The 24,213-nt window shown below is 56.0% G+C and overlaps 1 long non-coding RNA gene across 1 annotated transcript in view; it reads right to left on the bottom strand.

Annotated features, from left to right (window-relative positions):
- LOC135329210 (uncharacterized) overlaps positions 1 to 24,213 on the bottom strand; it is a 52,442-nt gene that overhangs the window by 16,058 nt on the left and 12,171 nt on the right. The gene's annotated exons all lie outside the window — the stretch shown is intronic.

The raw sequence follows: 24,213 nt of genomic DNA, 5'->3' as shown, positions 1-24,213 counted from the left end.
GGGGCAGAACGATTCCTGAGCAGAGACCAAGGTATGTAGCCCCAGCTGTTTTCCATTGCAAGAAGAAAGATGGAGGGATTGGAACAGCCAAGCCTGTCTGAGACACGTCAGGGAAGCCAATTGGACAGGTTGCAAGACTCCAGATGGACAGACGTGAGCGAGGATGAAGCCGAAGTAGAAGGGAACCATGTGCGGACTCAGCAAGCCGCCCCAATTTACGTACCAATGACTTCCATCACGATGGGGACAAGGTCAGACAGCAGCTCCACCGAGACTGATGGGTGAACCCCGGGAAGGAGCTGTGCCCTGGCCCAAGGAGAGTGGCAGCTTGGCCTGGACGGTCCCTTACAGTTCCCCCTCATGCTGGCCTGTGGTGTGTCCTCACCGATGATGTTTTGAGAGAGGCACGTAGAAATGTCATTTGTGGTTAGGAACCAGCGACCTAACTGGAGAGGCAGACACAGGCTGGCCTCAGCCACCAGAGAGGGAGCAGGTAGCAGGGCACATATGGATGCCTTCTTGCCAAATCAGGGCTGGCTGCGCGAAAACCAAAAAAGCAGACATTCACTGCACAGACAGGGAGAGATGCAAGGTGGCTGCATGAGTTGGACAGTTTAGAGACAGATGAATGCATTTTGCTGGTGTTTAAACCAGATGAGGATGGACATGGAGGTACTCCAGCTTTGACAGAAGCGCCTGGGACCGTGTATGTAGCACAAAAGAGACAGAAGATGGTGTTGTGCTGCAAAAGGAGATGAACTACCTGAAGAAGAAGAAAAGAAAGTGCCATGACTGCCTTTGCAGGGTAAGCAACAGGAGGGAGGAGAGCGGGCACAGCAATCGGGCATAGCGACTGATGGGGCGAGGGCTGCAGCCCAGGCCACGTAGCCAAGTCCTGCAGTAAGGTGCTGTCGTGAGAGGACCGGATGGGAGCAGCACAGGGCAGGTCGGCGGCGCTGACTGTGCAACAGCAGAGCTGGCAGCAGGGCACTCTGGGTGCGGAGCTAAGATACGGAAGGAAAACCCGAAGAGGAAACCACAGGGAATATCTGCTTCCTCAATGATGGTCTGCAGCATCACCATAGACCATGCGCATGGCCGGCTCACGGGTGCACCTTAGTCCTCAGCATTAATCCCTGCCATCAAGATGACACTCATTTTAAAACAGGGGCTCTGCTGGTAACATGACATAAGTGGCTGATCAGAGCAGATGGATGGGGAGAACTGGTCATTAATGACCCGCGGAAGGACATTGCCAGCATGAATTTGTCCCTTGCCCTTTCTACAACAGCAGCACCTCCAGGCCTCTGAGACAGGGTGCTGTGAGCACACGTAGCAGGGGAGCCACAGACCTACAGGGCTTAAAGTCTCAAGGAAAAGGGAAAAGAAGTATTTGCATGTCGGTTTAGAAACGAAGGGGCGCAACTGAGGATGACAACATGCAAAGCCGCAGAGGAAATCAGCGTCAGAGGTGGGGACCAAACCTGGTTTCCTGAGCCCTGCCCACGGCATGCTGCAAAGACATCCGCTCCTCCTTGCAAGCACATTCCCCGAAATCAGGTTTGGGCCAGGAATGATTCATGAACTAGAGAGAAACTTGTAACAAGCGTTATTTGCAAACATATCATTCAGCCAGCTCTGTTTCTAGGTTACACAGCTGACAATTTTGTAGTGCAGAAAGAGGAAAAAGATCAAAACCAGCCGACATGTCAAGGAATATAAGCCACAGGAGACAAAACACAGGAAAAAGGAGTGGTTTTGAAGAAGGGGGGAAAAAATCAAACCATGAGGTGCCTTGAAATCTCCACGAGAACCAGGGCTGTCTGTGTGTCTGTCTACCAGGGCCGAGGAAGTAAGCAGCAAAGTGGTAAAACCTGCAGAACCATTTGCAGTAGGTTAATTCGGGGCAGCCAGTATGGCGTGGGGCTAGCGGAGGACCCTGGCCTGGCTGAGTCACCGCGCGCTGAACACTGGTTTAACTGTGCCCATTGCTGGGGATATTTCGGATTACTCGTGCATGATAACTGGTTCAAATGAAGTGCGACTGCTAAGGGTCAGAAGAAAACCCCCGAACATCATTGCAAATATTTCCACAAAAATATCCCCACACTGTGCAGCAGCATTCGGAAACCAAATAAAGTATTATAGAATATATAAAGGGCAGGATAGAAAATAATACTATTATATAAACCTGTCTTCACATCAAGACTGGATGCCTTTCTGAAAGATATGCTTTAGCCAAACAAATTATGGAGCTCAATACGGGGATAACCGGATGAAGCTTAATGGCCTGTAATATACAGGAGGTCAGCCTAAATCATCTCACAGTTTCTTCTGGCCTTAAACTCTATGAACGCATGAATAAATCAAGGGAATACTTGTTTAGTTTCAGTCACCCAGGCTGTAAAAAAATGATACAGCAGGAATAGACGGAAATTAGAGACAGGCAGCAAAAGCGGTGTGGAGAGATGGAAAAGTCGGCAGCGCTCAGCTGAGCGGAGACGAGCGAGCGGGGCCCGACCGGCGGACGTGGCGCTAACCAAACCCAAAAGCCACCAATTAAAACACCGGTTTTTTTGCACAGCGTGCGACCAACCTCGGAGCTGACTGCCGGGGGGAATCGCTGGAGCTGAGCGTATTTACAGTGCTAAGGGATGCTCCTCGTGGGACGGGGCTCAGACCTCGCCGGCTGCGGGGAGCGGGGGCATTGCAGACAGCCGCTCTCGTCCCCCGATATCCTGGCCACCTGCTAATGCAGCGTTGGGTCGGTTCTGGCTAAGAGATATAAGAATAAGCAGAAACCAGGAACGGGAAAAACTACCAAAACCTGGACCGCGAGGCAGGTGAAGCCGCAGGGACAAGATACAGCAACTGAAGGGTGGAATAAGTCAGCGGCAATAAAAAGCTTACTGGGAATACGAAGGGCTTTTAAAGACATTGGGGGAACAGAAGCGCTAGCAAGACAGAAGGATAATAATAAATGAGACAGGCTGGAATGAATGAAAAGCTTTAAAATGGCTGTTGCGGAATTGCTTTCTTAAATTGCTCTTTAAGGCGATAACTAAAGAGAGGCATGGTCAATTAGGAAGTAATGAAGACCTTGTAAATACACTTACTGATAAAAAGCACGTAAGGGAACGCTTGACAAACCGAACATATACAAATCAGCCAGGGCGAGCAACATGCGTTTTGAATTATTAAGGGAATTCGCTAACGAACTTCACAAGCCTCTGCCACTTAAAACCCCACCACCATCAACAACAGCAGCAAAAAGGCTGCAGTTGGCCAAATTCAGAGCTGGTGTAACAAATCAATGGAGGGCTCGGGGGGTTTGCAAGGACTGGCAGGGAAGGAAATAAATACGTTGCAGAAAGAAGAAAGGAACAAGGTGAGACTGAAAAAGGAGACTGACAATTAGAAACCAGGAAATTCATTTCCTCCGTCAGGCAAAGAATGCCACAAAAATTGGGGATTAGGGGAAAGATATTTTCTACTCCCAGAGGAGAGCAGATGCAGAGAAAGAACTTATTAAGGACACGCTACACCAAAGCCAACTGGTATTTCATAGGGCATCGCACCCTCAGTGGTGGGAGGAACGGGTGGATGAAAGCTGCCGGGACACCCGGCATTTTGCTCAGTGTCTTGGAGAGCTTTCCTGGAAAAATTAATTGGCTCAGAAACGGCGGCAATGCTGGAGCCCGTGCGGCAGCACGGCCAGAGCGAGCCGGGGGCAGAGTCCAGCAGCCGCGTCAGGAACCGACACGAGGCCCAGGCTCGTTCAGGAGGAGCATTAATGATCAAGAAGATAAACGGCAAAGTAATTGCGTTTGCGGATGATGCTTAATTAGGTCACATTGAGACCAGAAATCATACAAAAGGAGCTAGGAAGGTTAGAAACACAGGTGGAAGCGAGCAAGCAACTAACCCAGGAAAATGCATCCTAAACAGAAATATGCAATTGGCAGGAAAAAACCAAAAACTGAGAGCTCAAGAAGATCTTAGAGACTGGAGGTGATTGCAAGCAGCAGCTTAGAGGGGTGTTTCCAGCACGTCCCTCCTGCTCCCGCAGGCGCGGATGGGTGCCCAGCCCCTGAACGGCACCGCCAAAACGGCGCAGAGGAACGGGAACACAAGCCGGGAGCCCTGGCGGGGCGGGCGTTATTCGGGAGAGCTGTCGGAGCGCTTGCTCCCGGGGCGTCTCTGCTTCTCATCCACCTGATGGAAGCTGACGCTGTGTGAACCTTCCCGAGCAAACCCAAATTATTCTAATTTCTAAATCCAAACAGCTCCAATTATATCATTTCCCTCATGCGAAGCTGGGTAATGCTCTCCCTCTGCTGCCCTGCAGGCTCAAGGAGCCTCCAGCACCGGTGGGGAGCTCCCAGCTCCGGACTGGCTCCGGGCTCGTGTCCCTCCCGCCTGGGCATGGCAACGCCGCAGAGCACCGGCACGAGGGATCTGGGGGGAAAGAGCCAGGCAGATGAGGCCAAGCAGGGCTCACTCACCCCAAAACGCTCGCAGGCTGCAGCCGCTCCAGGCAGTCCGGTACCGCTCAGTGCAACGCTGGAGCTTTGCAAATGCTTTGGATTAGGTCTAACGACAGTGAGGGACTTGCCAAGGTTCGGTTTTGCGTGCGTATGGGCAAAGCAGCCTTCTCGAGGAAATGAAGCTCTTCGTGGTGCTCCCTCCCCCCTGCAACAGCCCTTTCGGCTTTCCCTCCCTTGCTCCATACGGAGCAGCCTGCTTTTCTGAGCGCACCCCGCGCACGAGCTCGGCATGGGATTTCGCTTTAAGGATGAGCAGCAAACTATGTGGTAGTTACAGAAATAGAGAAAAACAAGAGAGGTGAGTTGAGGAAACATTTCCTAAAGAGCTCTGGTTAACTAATTAGCTGCGTTTCTTCCCACACCAACCTTTCCCTCGCAGCGTCGGTGCCATCCGTCTGCACTTGACTGCGTTGCACTAACACTGAGCATAGCGTAATTGTAATTATACACCTACAGCTGCCTCGGGTAATTTTTTCCTGCCATAAGCAGCCCTCCTCCTTCTCTTTGGGGCTGTCTCACTGCCTTTTTCTGATCGTTCACTGCTGTTTTACCCGCAGCCAGGGCCGCTCGAGGCCTGGGGAGGGAGGCAGAGCAAACACCCAGCGCAGCTCCTTGCACGGCTCCGTCGGCACCTCGCTCGGATGCGTCCGGGGGATTGGTTTGCTCGTGCTCCTGCCTTGAACCCCCCGGCTCTGGGGACTGCAGCACGGCGGCATCGGCTCGATCGCAGCCTCAAGGGTTTGCTCCAGCATCCGAAACGCCCGCCCAGCCGGTTCCTTCCTCCCTGACTTAAATTCCCAGCCCCTGATCGCATTACAGAGCGGCTGGGGCAGCCGGCCCTCCTCTCCGCTCAAACGCCTTTCATTCTCGTTAAAGAGGTCTGCGCCTCTCCCGCTTCTCCATCCGAGTTAAAAGCTAATTAATTACTGTGGACTTTCCCAGCAGATGTGCTCGCTTTGGCGCCAGTAGGAAACGGGGCGATTTGTGAACCGCCGGCTCGGAGGCAGGGGAAGAGCAAGGACCGGGGCACGCGGGCCGGCGGAGAGGAGACTTCCCAGCCGCCCTCTCCCTCGGAAACGGAGAGAAAGGGGCTGTTTAGGAGAACAGCACGGGCTGTTTTTCTTGGAAAGCAGCAGAATCCTCAGATAGGGATAAAATCCTGATTCCACAGAAAATTAAGCAGTGTGGATTTCAGCTGGGGCTGGTCAGAGGTTTATTTCCCCTCGCAGGAGAAACCTCTCATAAATCACCGCTCTCTCCCAGGGCTTTTTGAAGCCGCGATGCAAAACAGAGCCGCACTGTCCACGAAGCACTCGCCATCCCCGGGGCCGGCGGGAGCGGGACGAGGTGGTCGGCCGCCCCGCGCTGCGTCTGCTCCCCGGCAGCCCCCGGCCCGGGCAGGCAGCGCTGCCGGCACGTGATGGATTCAGCTGCTGCGGCGCCGGGTCCTGCCTGGCACTGACAGACCGTTTCCCATCAAGCGGTGGGGGAGAAAATGGGATTTCAGCGTTTCCTTCTGGTGGTAAATGTTTCCGATTCCGCTGGCTGGTGCGTTCGCCTTTCGAGTTAATGGCGATGAGCAAAGCGGTGTCGCTCTTGCTAAGCAGACAGAAAGGGCTCCGTTTAAACGCACCACTGCGCGGAGAGGAGAGGAGGACCGCATGCATCCCTGCAGCTGCAAGACGCCGGCGCCAGCCAAGGCCCCTTTTCGTGCTCTTCCCCGCAGAGGTCGTGGGGATTCGAACCAAACGCACAAATGCAAAAGTGGCCTCAGAAACAGTATGGGGGCGGACGGGACGGGCTGGCGTGGCCCTGCTCTCCTCACCACTTTTGGAGCTTTTGTTAGCACTGCACCGGCACTGCAAATTGCATCTCGCTGGAGAGAGACGAGTAACAGGAACCAAACACGCTCAGACACCAGCCGCCTTCCTCCGCTGGCTGCAGGTGCCGGTGGCAGCAGCAAACCGAGGGTGCATTTGCCGTAGCACGCTTACTGCTATTTACATTAAAAAACTCACATTAAGATGATGATAAAGGCGCCCTGCCTGTCAGTGGGAACACTCTCAAAATGCCTCATTACAAAAATCCAGTTGCTGATAGCGCCCTCTCTTTAAATAACAAGCTTTGGCTTCTTCTCGCCTTCTAAAATTCCTTCTAAAGGAGGAATTACAAAAGCATTTTGGCTCCTTTGATCATTTGCAAGGGTCCTTCCCAGCAAAGGAGAAAGCGAGAAGGAAGTTAGTTGTGCTTAATTTGGGGGACGTGCTCAGAGCTGTAATTGCTTGTTCGGAGGAAATAGCCCTTCATCCACATGCTGGCAGCTGCCACTAACCAAGTGACGTTTCCAGAGCCCCATGTCCCTGTCACTAGTGGGCACATTTGGATGGTCCAGGCCGCTGGATGAAAACCTGGTCGAGGGTGAAGCCACAGCACCCACCGCCCGGGCTCTCCCGGGAGACTCCTCCGCGCAGCATCCTCCAGCATTGCGGCCGGGTGACGGACCACGTCACCGCCAAAAGACCCCTCGCTGCCGTGACACGGGAGAGATCAGCTGCTCCTACAGCTGCACACATCCTTTGGCTTAAAACTCAAAGTTATTCCAGCTACAACTGATTTTTTGCCTTTTTGTTGAAGGACACGATTTCTCGTGGAGGAGGCACAGTTGGATGTATTCTGACCTACTCTGATTTCTTTAAGCACATCCCTGCCTTCTGATCTCCTGCTTGAAAAATTAGCTCAGAGGGGTTTGGAGAGGAGCCTTTTCGCAGGCACGGAGAGCAAGCCGAAGGACCTGAAACAAATGGGAACAACAATACCAGGAGCTGGAAGGCGCTGTTCAGCCCCGGCAAGGATGGTGTGTGGCCTGGTTTTATCTAACACCTTCAATTAATTATCCAGGAGAGGGAACAAACAGCACCTTAATTAAATCTTCAGATGACATTACGGGGAGAAGGTGTTGGACACCAGCAGAGAGAGCGCCAGGGCACATGGGGACGCCAGGGAAGCTGGAGATGCTGCGAGAAAACAGCGAGGTCCCCTCTGAGCTGGGGGACAGGGGCAAGAAACCCCCTTCCCCAGGTGCCGCCGGCCCTCCCAGCCCGCCCTGGGGACACCGGGGACCTGCCAAAACTATCCCCCTCTGAAGAGCACCCATGCCTTGAAATTTCTAGGCAAAAGCTTAATTAACCGAAAGTCGAGGCTGCTGGAGGAAGTCACGTAAACAGCTGGGGAAAAAAACAAACATGCAGAGAGTTTTCAAGAGAATTAAAAGGAGCCTTAACGGTTTCAGCCAAGAAATGAGAAGTGAATATGGGGAACGTACAGCTTTAAGCTCCTTTGCAGCTCGTACATTTTACAACAGAAACCCAGACATCTAAAAACTGAAATAAAACGTTCCAATAACAGCCGTAACTCCGGCTCTCCCTTTCTCTCCTTTCCTAGCACCAAAACAACGGCTCAGCGACGCAGCTAATAACTCGAGCTCAGGTCGGAAGCGACTACTATAAAGGACAGGAATTAAGCGGGAGTAACGCGGTATTTTAGAAATGACGGAGCTGGTGCGGTCCGGGAGGCACCGGATGCAGCACGGCCGGAGCTGATGCTAAGCCTCCGGCCACCGCGCTGTGGCAGGGATGCTTCCCCGGCCGCTGCAGCGATGCTTCACAGCCGAAATGAGCAGTCTGAAAATCACCCGCAGCTGGCGGCTCCGGCGCTCCCGCGAGCCGTTCGGGCCGGGGGGTGGCTGGCGTTTAGGCTGGGAAGGCGTACGAACGGGGGTGCACGTGGAGCCGGGGCTCCCACCGCGTAGAGACAGTACTTTGTGTCTTGCAAAGCACAGAGGACGTTTTTGGTGCTTCATGGCTAATAAAATAGCAGCTGCTAATTCCCACTCCCCTGCTTTTTCCGTGCTTGGGCTGTTGTCCCTTTTTCACATCCTGTGCGCTTATTTTTCCCTGCTGTTTAGATAAGCTTTAACACTAAGCGGACACCAGGCTTTTGTCAAGGCGTAAAGCAATCCCACGAGCAGTCAGGTCTAACAGCGTCTCGCAGGCACCTTTAAATACATCACGGCGAGGCTGTTACGGTTGCAAGGCAGAGGCTCATCCACAGTCCAGCGCATCCGCAGCTCTCTGCCCCGCTCCCACCCTTGCAAAGGTGCGCGAGTGCCTTCCTTGCACTGCAAATGCCTGCGGTTTGCTGTTGAGACGCGCCGGCCCTGGGCTGCAGCCCGGCCCTTGGGGCGGCAAAGAGCAGCAGCTGGACCTTTGCATTCAGTTAACCCGGAGCAAAGCCCCAGCGCGGCCAAGGAGAGCTGAGATTTATCTTCTGACTTGGCTGCTCTCCCCCAAACGCTTGGCAGCAGCGGCCGGAGGAAGCCCGTGACGCGGGGGCAGCGCTCCGGCGGGGCTGGAGCCGCTTCAAAGGACCCGTCGGTGCTCCCGGCGGCAGGACGGGGCCGCGGACCCGCCGGCGGCACCCACAGCACGGGCAGGCGCCTCCCGCCAAGGAGGGCACGAGGCGCCGGCGCTCGTCCCGGCCCCGCTGCCAACTGGCTCGGCAACTCAGGGCCGGCTGGCTCTGCGCCGGTAAAAAAAAAAAGTGAAAATAGCTTTTTTTCCCCCCAGTCATATCAAGGAAAAGGATTTGTGCTTATGACAATGGGAAACGACCCGCCGGCCAAGGCAGCCTCCAGCCTGGCCGTGCGGGCGCAGCGGGACGAAGGGGCTCACGGCGCAGGCGGCGAGCAGCCAGGCGAGGTGAAAAGCCAAGGGTGAAGGAGGGCCATGACCCGCCACTGCGTCCCCATCTCTTAACATGCCAGGCCAGGAGAAACTGGTGGCACTTGCTCCTTCTGCCCTGGCCCGGGCAGCCCTTCAGGCCCGGTTACGGGGATGCAAAGCCACCGCGGGCAAAAGCACATCCGAGCCGTGGGGAAACACTTATTTTAGAGAGGTTTTCCAGGAAAGGGGTGGGGAGAGCTGAGGCAAGGTGGAGAAAGAGGCAAGAAGAGGTGGCACAACCGTGAGGGCCAGGGAGCCGTGAAGGAGCGCTGGGGTTTGGTGCACACCAAGCAAAACGTCACGGCGGGTGGCCCGGCTCCTGCTGCACCTGGAGAAACAGGGTATCACACATCGCTCGTGAATAAATGAACGGCATCAAAGGAGCCCTCGTCCCTGCCAGCCTCCAGGCTGGGCGAACCCACCCAGCCCCACAGTTTTGGGGGAAGCCCCCTGGATGGCCTCCTCTGCGGGACACATTGTGGGGAGGCCGAGGACTTTCGCAGGCTCCTTCGCCCATAGGGAAAGTTGGCGTAACGTGGAGGAGCATCCGTCACCCCTTCCCGCAGCCGGCAGCGGGTGCCGAGCTGTGCAGTGCTGCCTCCGGGAAACGCTCTCCGGGGTGATGCCAGGGCATGCAGAGCTGCCTCCGCTCTCCAGCTCCAAAGCCGCTAGGGGACTGTAAGGGCGTGCGACGCGCGGAGCTGCCAGCTCCCAGCCCCGTGCCTCCCCTTGAGTGAATAACGCCGCGGGGACGGAGACAAGATGGAGCGTGCACGCAGGCCATGTGGTTTTCCAAGCCACTCCACGTGAATTCACCTTCCCCTCGCCTTTACCCTCTCCCACCCGCCTTCCACCCTGCACAGGCGAGCGCAGCGAAAGGGAGGATGAGGACGGAGCTGGAGCCGTCGGTGCCCACTGCCCGGCCTCCCGCCAAGTAAAACCGTGCGATACAGGGCACCGCTTTCTCCACCCAAAATGCTCTGCTCAAATGAGCTGCGTTCGACTGCTTCCAGAACACAAGCCCTCCCTTTTCAAGGCTATTTTGCTCACTGGGTGAATGAACTAAACCAGCGATTAAAAGGAGAAGTAGGAAAATAAATTGCACGGCGCACAGTCGCTCGGACGCCCCAGACGGCTCGTCAGCAGGACTCGGCATTCGGGTCTGCAGCACAGACGGCTCCCATCAAAGCCGCGGGAAGAGCTGTTATCCGCCGGGTACGAGAACCTCGGGGACCCCAGGCACACACGGGGCCTCGCCACGCTTTTCCGAGGCAGCGGGTGGGCACCGGAGACCGGGGACTGGTGCTCAGGCCCCAGCCCAGCCCAGCCCAGCCCGCTGCACATCGCTAACTCATTCATTAAGCCACAGCTTCGGAGAGCAGGATGCTGGGATGCAGGGAAACTCGTCTCAGCGCTCATCCTCTGGTCACCAGCAGCATCTGCCAAAGCACTGCCTTTTTGCCAGGAGATTATATCCTTTCTTCCCTTCATAGATATATGGTCTAATTCCGAGCAGAGACGCCTCGGCGCCGAGGCCGCATCCATCTCCGCCTGGGACGGCCGGGCGCTATCAGCGCGGGTGAGCAGCAGCGATCGCTAGCGCTGGGACCGGCAGGACTTTCCCGCTGGCGGTGAGCTAGCGCTTCCATTAGGAGCCTCCCGCCGCTCCGTTACTGCGGCGTGAGCAGAAGTGCCGCCGCGGCACGGGGAGCCGCGGGAACGCGCCAGCACGCAGCCACGCTGCGGAGCGGCTCGCCGGCAAACAGCCCCGGCGTCAGGCAGGGCCCGGCCACGTGCAGCCCCCGAGGGGGTGCTGGGCGTACACAAGGGCCTGTCTTGATATTTTCCTTTTCTTACTCTGGTTTCCTTCTTCTTTATTTTTATTTTCAAACTTTCCCCTCCACTTCCAAACCTGCAATAACATTTCAAGCCTCCCCCTCCTCCGAGACTCCCGAAGGGTCCAGGAAGAGGGAGGCTCGTGATAAACAGATGGGAAATAGGGAAAATAGTCAAACAAAGAGAGGAATGAGGAGGAGAAGAGAACAAGGTGCAGATTCCTGGCTGGCCGGGGCGGGAGGGGGGAGCGAAGGGATTATTACGTTAGGAGCAGCTTCAAACTCCCAATTCTCAGGGCACGAAACCTGCACAATTTAAAGTAGTCAAAACAAACCCTTTGCCGCTATTTATACTCTAGCTGCCTGCAGGCAGCAAAACCTTGACTCCATACTCCAAGCCTAATAGATTCCAGGTGTTTTCCAATAAACTCCCCTCCTCCAGCAAGAGGCCTCAATAAGCTCCCAGCACCTTTCGGTCCCACTTTCCCCTTCGGAGCAGCCGGTCCCGCTCCCAGCATCTCGGAGAAACCCCGGAGAGCGGCTTGCTGCGGCAAAGCGGCCGCTGAGGGAGAGGGGAACGGCTCAGACGGTGCTGGGGGGCGAGGGCTTTCCCCTGGCAGCGCGCGCTGCGGCGCGGAGAGGCCCCGAGGAGCACCCGGCGCCGAGATAACGCAGGCAGCGAGAGCGCGCCAGCCCCCGGCCCTCCCGCCAGCACCGCTCTCAAAGGATGAAGAGACCTTGTAGAGCTGGAAACTTCCTTCTTAAGGCAGCAAGGAGGAAGAAATGGCAAGAAACGCTCAGCACAACGCAGCCGAGCTGGTGACGCAGCTCCGGCTTTCTCGCTGGACCGCCGTCCGCACCCAGCGCCACGGTGCCGGAGGGATGCTGCAACGGGGCCGGACTGCCGTTCAACAGGGCGATTTGCAGAGACCGCCTCGCATTACCTACAGCGGGAGGCATCTGAAGGACAGCCGGCGATCTGACCGCCCTGATAACGTGTTTTACAGATTGGCCGCTGTTTCCCATGAGCCGAAAGAGGTTCCTGTGCGACTCCCCAGGAAAAGGAGCAGGTCTGGCTTAAAATGAGGCATGCCTCAGAAATTACTCGTGTGGGGTAAACTCTAACCCTGGGTGCCTTATCAGATTTACCCGGCACTCTAGCAGGAGGGTACCGGAGCAGAGGTAGGAGCAGGCTGAGCTGTAATCAAAGGCGCGCTGCAAAGCCTGCTCCCACCGCTCCGTCTCAGAAGAGGTGGGTGGGAAAGAGCTGGAAACTGGTTTTGTTTTACTCTAGTGCAAAGTCAGGAGAGGCCACAGGGATGAGCTCTGCATTGTACACAGCAGAGAAAACTCCCCATCAAACCCTTTATCAGGCCCCATAAATTGGGCCTTGACATCTAAGCAACACCCACATATTTAAGGACCCTGTACCCGTAGGGCCCACTGCATCTCCGCTCCTTGCTCCAGTGGTTAATTCCTCTCCCAGTTAAAAATTTGTGCCTGAATTCAAGTTGTTGCTTTCTTTTCCTCCCTTTGAAACCTCCAGCTGTGGCATCCTGCTCTTCCTGCTAAGCTGGAGAAGCCTCTGCTATCAGATACCTCCCCCGGTGCAGCTCAGGTCTCCTCTCCTTTGATCAGCTGATTGGGATCCTTAAATTTCTCACGGTAAGCAGGTCTCGCCACCGCAGCCTAGCCGCGTAGCTCAGCCTGCGCCTGGTCTCCTCCCTGCCTTCCCGTATCCACTGCAGAAATGAGGTCACCAAATCCGGACTCGCCTGCTGGCATCGCTCTCGCTCTTAACTCCGAAGCAGTCCCCGCTCGCTCCTGAAGGACACCCCTGAATCCGGGCTGCACGCTCACCATGCCAGCTCTCTCCAGGGAGATCGCACAGATCGCACGTCTGTACCGCGCCCCTGAGCACAAGGACCAGCGAAACACGAAGCAGCACTGGGTTGAAAGTGTTGGCATTATTCAGCGGCGCTCACGCTAGTGGGGGCTTGTGCCCGCTCCCCTAAGTGCGGCCCATGGTCATTGCATGTAGGGTCGGGAACTTGGGCCCTTACCAATGCACTGGACAAATCTGCAGCTAATGGAGCCAACAACCGCCTAACAACAGCTGTAGGGGACGGGAGTCGGTACCCCAGCCCTGTTCTCGCTGGCAACGGCACCGTTCCCTCTTGCTGCAAGGAAAGGGGGAAGAGTGGAGCCCTTCGGAGTCATTGTAAATGAGACAAATAAAAAAGAAAGTGCGGCAGTAAAGACAAATAGTTTTCTGGCACTGTGTTGGCATTTTGGCCTAATGACTGATTAATCTGAAATGGGGCCTCATTACGGATTCACGGGTGTCGATCGGATCAGATCGTTAATTCCAGCATTCAGAATCCGTGATTAGCAATCTAAAGCAGCAGAGCCTGCAGGGGATGGATTAAAGGCTCACGCCAGGAGAAGGGAGAGCGGCGTGGGCAGAGGGAAAGCACAGGCAGGGAGGAAGAGCAATGAGAGCAGGGGTAGGAGAGCCACCGGCTCTGTGATTAGGGGAACATGGCAGTCACCAGAACAGCTGCTGCCTGCTCAGCTCACGCACTGCAATCCCGGCACTGATCTGCTGTGCAGCCATGAGGAATCGTCTTCCCATCCAGGATGAAGACCAGCAAAGACCATCCTGGGAAATCTCAGCTGTAGCCCAGCCAGGCTAGGAGCAACCGTGCCGAAAGACCCCATTGATGGGAGCAGGTAGGAAACTTTGCCCATCACCAACGGACCGCTTTGGGTCCCCAAGGAGACACCCAGTGGGGCATCAGGGGACACCTAACTGAAACGCTGCCAGGATCACGCTCCCATCCACCAGGAAAGGGGGTACGAGGGATCCTGGCAGGAGCAGGCTCAGCAGTACGCCGTCGCATCCAAAGACAAACCAGGACACATCGTATAAGTTAATGCTGTCCCAGTGCACTAGAGCTGTTTTGCTGTCACCTTTTCTGGGAACCTAGCCAACAACAATAACGTTCCTCACTTCTACAGCACCTTCCATACAAGCATCCATCGGGGCAATGATGCAAGGCCCCCCAGTACACCTGGAGCAGCAGCAACGTTGCTCCCACTTACTGGAGAAGGGAAGCAAATGGAGGAGAAAGGAAGGGACCTGTGTGACAACAGCGCTGGGCAGACCCCCGCAGATCCGGCATGGTCCTTGCCTCCAAAAGCGGAGGCAGATGTTCTCTGAGGGGTCCAACACTGCCAGTAGAAGATACGGCCCCAAAGTGATTGCCATCAGCTCTTCAGCTGTCGGATGTCAACTGATTAATTTTGCCTGGAATTAATTAAGGAGCAGTCGCGCTGCCGGCCAATGGGCCAGCAGTGACCTCCCGCAGCAGGCGGCAGGAGGAAGCTGGGGTCAGCGACCTCCCCTGCTGCCGCAGCCACCGCTGGTGGACGGAGCCGGGCCGGGGCCGCCCCGGAGCGGGCTACGCAGCGCTAGCCCTGCGACTGCTGGGGGTAAAGTTTCATCAAGCAAAGCAGCAATGCGGGGATGGGAAATAAGCAGGCCTGGTTCGCAGGAGGGCAGCGGCCCATTTCTCACTGGCTGCACCCAGTCAATTTTACTGGTTTCCCGCCACCTCAGCACCGGTTTTGACGCCGGCTGTTTTGCAACGCCCCGGGTGAGCGTGCTCGGCTGCTCCGCGGGAGATGGCCGGCGTGCACGCAGGCAAGCCGCGCTGCGCGGGCCACGGGCAGGCACCCACGCACCAGCTGAGTCAAGCTCGCGGCATCGCTACCTGTTAAGCGAAAGCAATATCGCCTTGTTTGCAGATCAGCTGCCAAGTGATTGCCTGGTTCAGGAGTCACAAGTGCTGAAAGGAGACATTTTTGCAATAAAAGCCCTGAGATTGAAGCAGAATCAGTACAAAACCTGAACACAGAGGAGGTGGGAAGTGACTGGTTAAGCAAAAACCGTAGCAAGCTTGGCAGCTGTGCTGTTATGGGCATAAGTCCCCTCCATGGGAAAAACGCAGGTAAAATCCTACATCCTCAATGTTTCTGTGCTCTCGCCCAGCTCGCTTTGCTCAGGTTTCCCCCCGGGTGACCTGCAGGAGATTAAATCTGCCCCGCGAGGAGCAGCAGGTCCCGGCACACCATGGCCGGTTATCCTGCAGCGACGGGGCACACCGCAGCCCAGGGGGATATTGCACAAGCCCGGGAGGTTGGAGTGATCGTAAGCTGTGATCGAGATGCAGCCTGCCACCGCCAGCTGCACTACCAGCAAATGTGTGAAGACCCCCCTGCTGCCCCCTCTGCAGTGACAGCGGGCTGGGAAGTGCAAGGGGCTGCTCTAGTCCCCCGAGTTTCTCCGAGGCTGGAAATCAGTCATGAACCCAGGAACATGAGGAACCGACATCCTTTCCCCTCCTGGGAAGCCTTCCAGCACACTTGCCTCCTTGCAGGAGACAACTCAGAGCAAAGGCACGAAGAGGAGAAGACCTGCCAGGCTACTTGTCACTAGGGCTCCGGAGATCAGCATTAAAAGCACTCATGAGGGAAGCAAGTTTCACGGCACCGTGAGCCATTAATGCTTGGGGCCACACTGACAGCACCACGCAAGCAGCTATGAATTTTGGTGTGTCCCTCAGCCGACCTGGGAGCAGGGCTGGCAGGTTATGACACACTGACCATGCCTCCAGCACCAGAGACAGGATTGCATCCCTCCCAGGTCCCGACCCTAACGGTGACAGAGGGCTCAGTGGGGCATGGTGCCCTGGTACCATCCAGGATGCTGGAAGAGGACAGCAGCCACGGTGCGTCAACCCTCCAGGCTCAGCCTGCTCCAGCTCTTTTCTCAAGGATTTGGGGCCGCAGAGGGCCTGCATTGCTGGTGGTCCCCAGCACAGCCCCAAGACGGCGGGCAGATCCTGCCCAGGGCGGCAGCGAGAGGTATCAGTTACAGGAGACGGGCGCGAAGGGTGGCTTGAGTTGCTCCTCAGCTGAGCCTCCAATGCGCAGAAGGGAAAAAGAAAAGGGGGGGAAAAAAACCCCTACCATAGGGAAGATTTGCTCTGACTTCCCAGCTGGGGCATTATTACCACTATTGCAAGAGATCCATGTCAGAGTTTTACAAAGAAAAACTACCAGGAGAAATACATAACCTTTTCTTAACATCAGCAGCTCAATTAACTAATGACAGCAAAGCATTCTCCAGTGTCACCAATCCCTCTCGCCCCGTGACGCGGGGGGAGTGGGGCCCGCTCGTATTTGTACAGCTGCACGCGGCGTTTGGCTGGAGCTGGCTACTTACTTTTTATCTCTGAAAGGATCTCTCTCCCTCTTTCACACGCGTGCGCGCACACATGCTTTCTAGAAGAAAGCTCCACTCTGCATGAGAAGGTTAACAAATACCAGACTGGCTCTAAAAATACCTCCCCAATCGATGCCGAGCGCAAGCCATCCCGGAATGCAAAAAGCTGCAAGAAAAGCCATTTGTTCCCTGCAGGATCTCCCCTTCCCATCTCCCCGCCTAGCCGTGGAGGCAGCGAGATGCTCTGGATCCGTCCCGGATGCCGATCCATTTGTCCCCACCTGGCTGTTGCTAAATGGCTGGGCTCTCTCCTTCCATTCACACAAATGCCTCCGCATTAAATCATTTGTCTGTGTCGATTGATTCAATATTGAGACGCGACTTGTAGCCACTTGTATCTAAATAGAATCTAAATTGTTATTACGGTTCCATAGTCATGGCTTCTCCAGCATCGCCCCTCGTCTCGCCAGCTCTGCTCCGCTCTAATTGCCTTCAGCGCGCTGAAAACATGAACGCGTACAATTTGCAGGGAAGAAATTATCATCACATCTCCTTTCAGATCTTGCTAAACGCTGTTGTGTTTATTCATTCACCCTGAGATTGCTCCCGGGGCAGATAGCAGCAGGCAGACTAATAACAGGCAGATAGTGTGCACTTCTGATCAGAGGCCAAAAGGAACATTAAAAAGAGGGAAATACATCGCTGCACATGCCAGAGGAGCAGCACCGGGTTCCTGCGGCTGATAAGGGAAGGCCAGCGGCTGCTGCGACAGGCGAGCGCTGTCCAACTCAACCGCACGTGCCGCACAGCGGGGATGTCCGCCCCGCCGTCCCGGGAATCCTCACCCGCTCAAACCACTGCTTCGCGTCGGCCACGAAAGGTGCCGGGGCCCGAGGAGGCCAAAATAATCACCTGCAAGGCTGGGGAGGAGAAGGGTGGGGAGGACTCCATCTCCTCCAGCAATGGGGAAACTGAGGCACGGAGGGCAGCAGCAATTGAGGTTGCACCGCGAGTCCATGGCCGTGCTGGGGTGAGAGCTCCGGCGCCTGCAGCACCTTTCCAAGGCAAGCTATTCCCGGCTTGCCAGCCGGTGCCTGGGGGCCGTGCCAGCAGCACGGTCTGCCCCAGGGCAGCCAGCGGCACCCGGGATGACCCTTTCTGGGGGACGGGAGCAGAAATGCCGGAGGTGCCGCCCCGGCCGAGCAGCTCGCTGGCAGCCGCCTGCCTCGCGCGCCCACCCGGAGCTTGGCAGGCGCCCCGCGGCGCCGGGTAGCTCTGGCAGCTGCTCCGAGAAAGGGGCACAGGCCCAGGCTGGCGATAAATCATCCGCAGCGTGTGTGTCCCTCGGCTCCGACCTCAGCAGGGCCGAGATTAATGGACTATCCGTTTAACCCCACTAGCCCTTAACTAGCCGTGAAGCGCAGGAATAGCTTACCGCCGGCCCCAGCGGGGGCAGCCCCGCTTTGTGGGTGGCTGGCTCGGAGAGCATTAAGAGCCCCTCTTCTTCGGGGAAGAGCTGCCTGGGAAAGTCATCGCTGCCGAGCAGGGGAGAGCAGACCTGCCACTTTTCCCGCGCGCAGGACATTTTTCATAATTACAAGGAAGAGCTCAGTCACACCAGCGCAACACGGCTGCAATTAATACCTCGCCGCTGCCGGCTCTCACAGCCCGGCCCTGCTCCAGTGCACCGCGCGCCCCGGCTGCGCTAGGGAGGCAAATCGAGGTGATGCCGCCTCTCTGGGCTGCTTTCCCGCGAGCCCGTGCAAACAGACGGTGCCAACCCCTCGGCGAGGGCTGGGGCCGCCCCGGTGCCAGGCGGTCCCACGCAGGGCCCCGCATCGCTGCGGCAGCCAGATTTCGTGGGGGCGACGGAGAGGAAACGCGCGCTGCCTCGTCTCCGCGCTCCAGCTGGCGAGGCCGGCTCTCGCGCTTCCCTCCCGCGCCGAGGCCTCTCCGCACGCTCGCTGCTGCGGATATTCTGCCACCCAGCGTCAGAGCAAGTAGACTGGGGCGTCCCCCCGCTTTCCCTTACTGGCTGTTGTAACAGCTGATGCATGCTGTGATTACCGTGCCGTAATGATGTCTTTGCACGGTGGGGGAAACCATTGCAGCAGAATAAAGTCCCCTTGGCAAAGCCAAGATGCCTTTGGAAATCGCCTGGTTTGACAGCGATGGGTCAGCGCCTCCACTCGCGGCCCGCTCAGGAGTGGGGATCCCTGGCCCCCTGCCCCGTGCTCCAGCTCTGCTCAGTCCTGCTCAACGTCCCGCCGTCAGCCAGGGCAGGTCACAGCACGGTGCCCCGACCACCGAGCCAGGCTTCCCTTCGCTTCCCTGCCCCTCTGCCTCCACTCCGGGCTCCGGTCCCCTGCCCTTGCCTGGGCGACGTGTCTGGCCGCATGACGTTACCCACCGCGACGTGGCACCCCGCTGCGTCATCAGAAACCACATCATTTTGCCCAATTTCAGCCTTCCCTGCTCAGCTTGCACCCCTCTCCCATGTTGACCAACCCCCCTTTGGGTTTTGAGACATCTGCTTCCAGCAGTAGCTGGAAACACCAAAGGCAGCAAATGCAACTGCATCCTCAGTAGGCAGCACCGGGCAAGAAATCAGCCCCGCTCCCCAAAAACTGGGAACAGAGACGGACTGCAGCACCCAGCGCCCATTGCTCCGCTCCAGCTTCTTCCGCAGCTGCAGAAAAACACCAAGCGCGTGGCACAGCCGCTCAGCAGCGCGGCCTCGCCGGGCCCTGGGGAGGGAGGGAAAGGTGGCAGCCGGCTGGATCTGCGCTTGCAAATGCAACTTTCTTATGCGCATGCAGGATTGGATGGCTAAGAATAGGCACCGGAGTCAGATGTCCAAAAAACGCAGCACTCCCTCTTTCAATATTGTTACACCGGAAAATGGAGAATAAATATGAATGAATTCAATATTAACTCTCTGAGATAGTATGCCATATATTCACACAGTTAAGTAAAAGAGAGTAAATGGAAATCTTTATCACTATAGACTGCTGAATATTAATAGTTATTGTTTGAGTCACTGCAGTGTGGAAAAGTCAATTATAACCTAAGTGTAAAAACGTCCTGAATTATAAATAAACTAGGCAAGGAAGGAGACGAATCTTCACTGAACAATACAAAAACCTTGATAAAAGAAGAAATAAATGTGATAAGAACTTTAAAACAGTAGCTGAACAATTCTTTGTATTATTTAATGCTATGTATAAACTAGGATCTCTAAAGGGTTAAATGTCTGCATATTAAACATTTCCTTTATTTCTGCATCCTACACAGAGATACAAGCAGTAGAGGGGAACTAACACATTTGCATCTTCAGCGTGAAAGCCAGAGTTTTCCAAATAGCCCAACCCCCATATCAGGGCTGGGTTTTTTCAACACCCTTTTGGGGACCAAAATAATCAATCACATTTCTAAGTGTTTGCAAAACCTCTAAAAGCTGAACTCTCCTGAGCACCCCATGGTAAATCTCTTGGTGGGAGCCGCTGGCCCCAAGCAGCTCAGAAAACCTTGCCCTTTCTTTCATCCCTGCACAAGAGCTGGACTCCCACCCCTCTGTTCTCACCATGGTAAAAGCTGCTTTTTAGATACCTCCAGGATCACCAGCCCTTCACACCTCTGACATGCCAGTGCCCACGCTCCTCCCTAACCATCAATGAGAAAAAAGAGCTAAAATTTCCCACTGTCCCCCGGCAGGGCTGTGGCACCCACCCACGAGGACACGAGCATTGCAGCATCCGGCAGTTGTGGTGCAGCGTCGCAGCAGGCGTCACCGCTGGCCGTGACACCCCCAGGGGAGCAGTGTGCCACTGCGGTGGGATCACACAAGCAGTTTTTGGCAATGTGCAACGAGGAATCAGGACACACAACGAGGCCCTTTTCAAAGACCCCTCAGAGGTCTGGTGAGGGCTCAGTGCTTCCCACTGCCCTCCTGGACCAGGAAAATGCAAGAAATGCAAGTTGCTAACTCCAGCAGAGATGATGGGGAAGGTGTCCCTGGGAATATCTGGAGGGGGTCTGGAGCTGGGAGATTACTTTGCTCATTTTGGGGATAGTTTAAACCCAATGAAAGCTATCCTGGCCAGGGGACTGCTCTGAGCCTGAGCTCTGCACAGTGTGCTGGGGGCAAATGGCTCCCATTTCCCACCCTCTCCACCACCTCATGAACACTGCAGGTGTGAGGAGATTGATCCCTTGCAAGATGTCGCTGTCATTTTCCATGACCATTGCTGGCAGCGGGAAGGCAGCGTTCAGCCGCAAGAGAAGGTCACACCTTCTCCACGTCTGTCTAGGTCTCCGGTTGCCTTGGCCCGTCCCAGTGACAGCAGTGGTCTTGGCAGGAGTCCTCCAGCCCCACAGCTATGTTACTTTATCACTCGTCCCACCTGAACCGACATAGCCACAAGCAAGGCTTTTGCCAGACCCACGGCACGCTGCTCCTGAGAAGCGCAGATGCCTTCGCGGTGGGACCCACCACAGAAGGGAAGACAAGCCAGGCAATCCCAGCCCTGTTGGGCCAGGAAGGTCTGACAGCATGAGCCTCCGGAGGCCGAAATCAGAGAAACCGATTCCTCAGCAGGAATCGGAGATTTGAGCATGAACGTCCGCGTGAAGGGCCAGCATCCATTTATCGTCCTGAATGGAGCCTTCCAAGTCACATCAGCTCCATACATCACTAATCCCGGGGGTGGTAAGTGACCCATCCCCAGGTTACAGCAGGAATAACAGCAGCACGTTCCCAGGGCAAGCAGGTTTGACCCAACTCCTGAAGTGACCGGCTTCCTCCTCAGCCATTAACCCCCCCCCGCCCAGCACCCTGTCATTATTTTGCAATCGGTACTGTTTAAACAAGCGTCTCTGAAGGTCGGCACTCTGCATCCAGGCCGTTCATCCCTGGAGAGCCGCGCTCGAGTTTATTGCGCTCGCCAGAGGCTGGCTGTCCCGGCGGAGCGGGGAGGGAGGCAGCCCGGCACCCCCGCGGCAAGCCCCCGCTCGCCCGGCGCCGGCCGAGATAACACAGGGCAAGCGATACCTGCCCCCAGAAAGCGGCCCTTTGCTCCGGGACTTGCAGCGCTTATCGCGGCAGGACGTTACAAGCTCGGCCGGCTCCTGCATCTTGATTGCGCGCGTATGAAATCCCAGCTCGCGGCTGCGCCCCTCCAGCTCCCGCGAGCAGGGCTCTCACGGTCTGCGAGGGCTTTACCCCCCGGGCAGCGATGAGGACCCGAGGGCTGGTGTGGAGGCCACTTCTATCCCCACCGAAAGCAGGAAGGAGGCAAAGCCTTGGCTCCAAACTGTGTGCCACCTCTTTGGCGAGTGGAAACGAGCTGCTTTTCACCCCTGCTCTGGAAGAGCTTCTCGTGCTCCACCAGCAACGGCTGCCGGCCCTCCCCGTCCTCCGACCCAGCTCCGGGCTCGGATCTGCTCGTGCAGAGCAAAACCCACTGCTGAGGTTGCACAACCGTTTCCATTAGAAGCCATAATTAAGGTCAAAAACTATTTCTATTATAACCCTGCTTTACTCGCTCAGAGCTTTCTGACAAATTCTCCTTTTGCTCTAATTTTTTCCATGCTCTGAGCCCAAAGGCAAATTGGGAGTTAATGTCTAAATTAAGCCCACTGAGGAGCACGCGAGAGACATGAAAAGTGCGCTGTCCTACTGCCGCAACTGCTCCTTTCCCAAAAATCTGGAAACAGGCTGCCTCTCCAAACCGGCAGCGAGCTGTACTCAGAAGCAGCGACTTTGTTAGCTCCGAGCAGAGGAGAAAGCTGATTACCACTAAGCTGATTAATATGGGAGCACTGTTTAGAGATACCACACGGAGCATTTATATTAATACAACCGCTGCCCTGCGACACCGTGCCTGCGTGCAGATATCAGCGTAGGCGCTTCGGAGAGTCTGACTGCCAAAACCATCTCAAAATGACGCTAGGCAGAGCAGTGGCCGAAGCAGATATCACGGCACCTGAGACCAACCCAGCACATCATCTGCCCGTACCGTGAGCCAACGTCTTCCCTCAACCCCGTTAACCATCTGCAGCTGAAAGACGAACCAGCACTGAAACAGTCTCGTCTCAAAGCAGCAACGAATGTTTTGGTCTGGCAAATCCTCCGCTGCTGAAGGCAGGTCCTTCAGTGCTGAGAGGCAGGAGAATAGCTGTAGGAAACTTGCTGTCATCGTGAGCAGACACATCCGTGCGATCCTATCACATCTGCTCTCTGCGGGGACACGGGGGGTTGTTGCAATTAGTGTAATTTCCTTTAGGGATGGGGGGGAGAAAAACACCACTTCTCCAAAATCTGCTGATATTCCTACTCTTCCAGAAATACAGGTTAGCAGCAGTGGCTCCAGGCACTCCCAGCAGGTCGGCACGTCTAAACCACCTCGCTTACAGGCAGAATTTGTGACTCATTAAAGCAACAAATATGAACAAGATCGATATCGCCTTTTAAACAACTCCAAACACTATTGGCCTGGAAAAAAAAAAATCATATGATCCAAGCTGCCAAAGGGGAGAGCCCTGGAGAAACGTGCTCTAAGGCGAGATGCTGCAGGTATTCTCTGCCTGGTACTGAGCAGAGGAGCGAACACGAGTGTATGTAAGGATGAAAGGGGCTTTTTGAGGGGTGTCTCTCAGCAGTCGTTTCTCCTGCCATTCAAGGTGCTCCCAGGCACTGGATTGCATCGAGGGACCTGGGAAGAGGGCAGGCTGGTGGGGTGCACGCTAACCACCACGACCTGCTCGCGGCCAGGGCTGCTGGAGCACGCCCCAGGGCAGGGAGGGATGCTTCTGCTGGCAGAGCGCACTTGGCAGCCGGAGGGATGGATGGCTGGAAAGGAGAGTGGGCACTTAACGCAGCACATGGCCTTCCAGCGCAATTAAAACGAGACCCTCAAAGCTGTTATCTGCAGAAATCCCCCAGGTCGGCTTTGACCACAGCTTGGCGGTGACCAAGGGCAGCTGCCACCAAGCTGTGGTCAAAGCCAACCTGGGGGCTTCAGCCTGGGACACAGCCGTGGGATGCTTTCCAAGGCTGCTGCCAAGCTCTCCCGTCCTCACCACCAGCTGTTTTAATTTACAGGTAACCTGTCTCCGACACACGAGAGCAGCCGCCGCGGAGAGAAATCTCCAGCCGTCAGAGATCAATAGCAGCCTATTTGTGACAAGCTCTCCCTTTTTCCCTCTTAAGGATTTGAGCACTGGGTCACCTTCAGCTGGGAGGAAAGCCACCTTCTTGGCAGCGGCTCCCTGCATAACGAGAGACGAGGCCCAGGTTTTGCCCCTGGCGCTGGCTGTCACCCGCCGCTGCACCGGGAGGCACCGGGGGAGCAGGGCTGGGGACAGGGCGGCGGAGGCGGCCGAGGTTTTACCCTGCTGCTAATCTGCGGCAGCAATCCAGCAACTCAAGGGCAGTCTCACAGCGTGATTTTACCCTCATTTTGCTCAGTTTTGTGTGCATGAGCAAGGACTGAGGAAAAGCAGGAGCAAGCACAGGGAAACATCCCAGGCGCTCTCAGAGACCGGAGCTCCCAGCAGACATGTCTGCAGGACGCAAACGAAGCCGCAATCGCCGCAAAGCTCACTTTGCTCCGCTGTCCCCACTGCCTGCGGGTGTGACCCGCTGAATCTGTTGGGAATTTGTCCCATGGCTCTTCTGGGGCTCCCGGCAGCACCTCGGCTCAGCATCCTGCACACCCGCCGCGGAGGAGCCCGGGCTTCCCAGGACCCTTCTCGTCGGA

This window comes from Dromaius novaehollandiae, chromosome 9, assembly GCF_036370855.1.
Source record: "Dromaius novaehollandiae isolate bDroNov1 chromosome 9, bDroNov1.hap1, whole genome shotgun sequence".
Classification (NCBI taxonomy): domain Eukaryota; kingdom Metazoa; phylum Chordata; class Aves; order Casuariiformes; family Dromaiidae; genus Dromaius; species Dromaius novaehollandiae.
The sequence above is the reverse complement of the archived record's forward strand: the minus strand, read 5'-3'. Positions and strand labels throughout refer to the sequence as shown.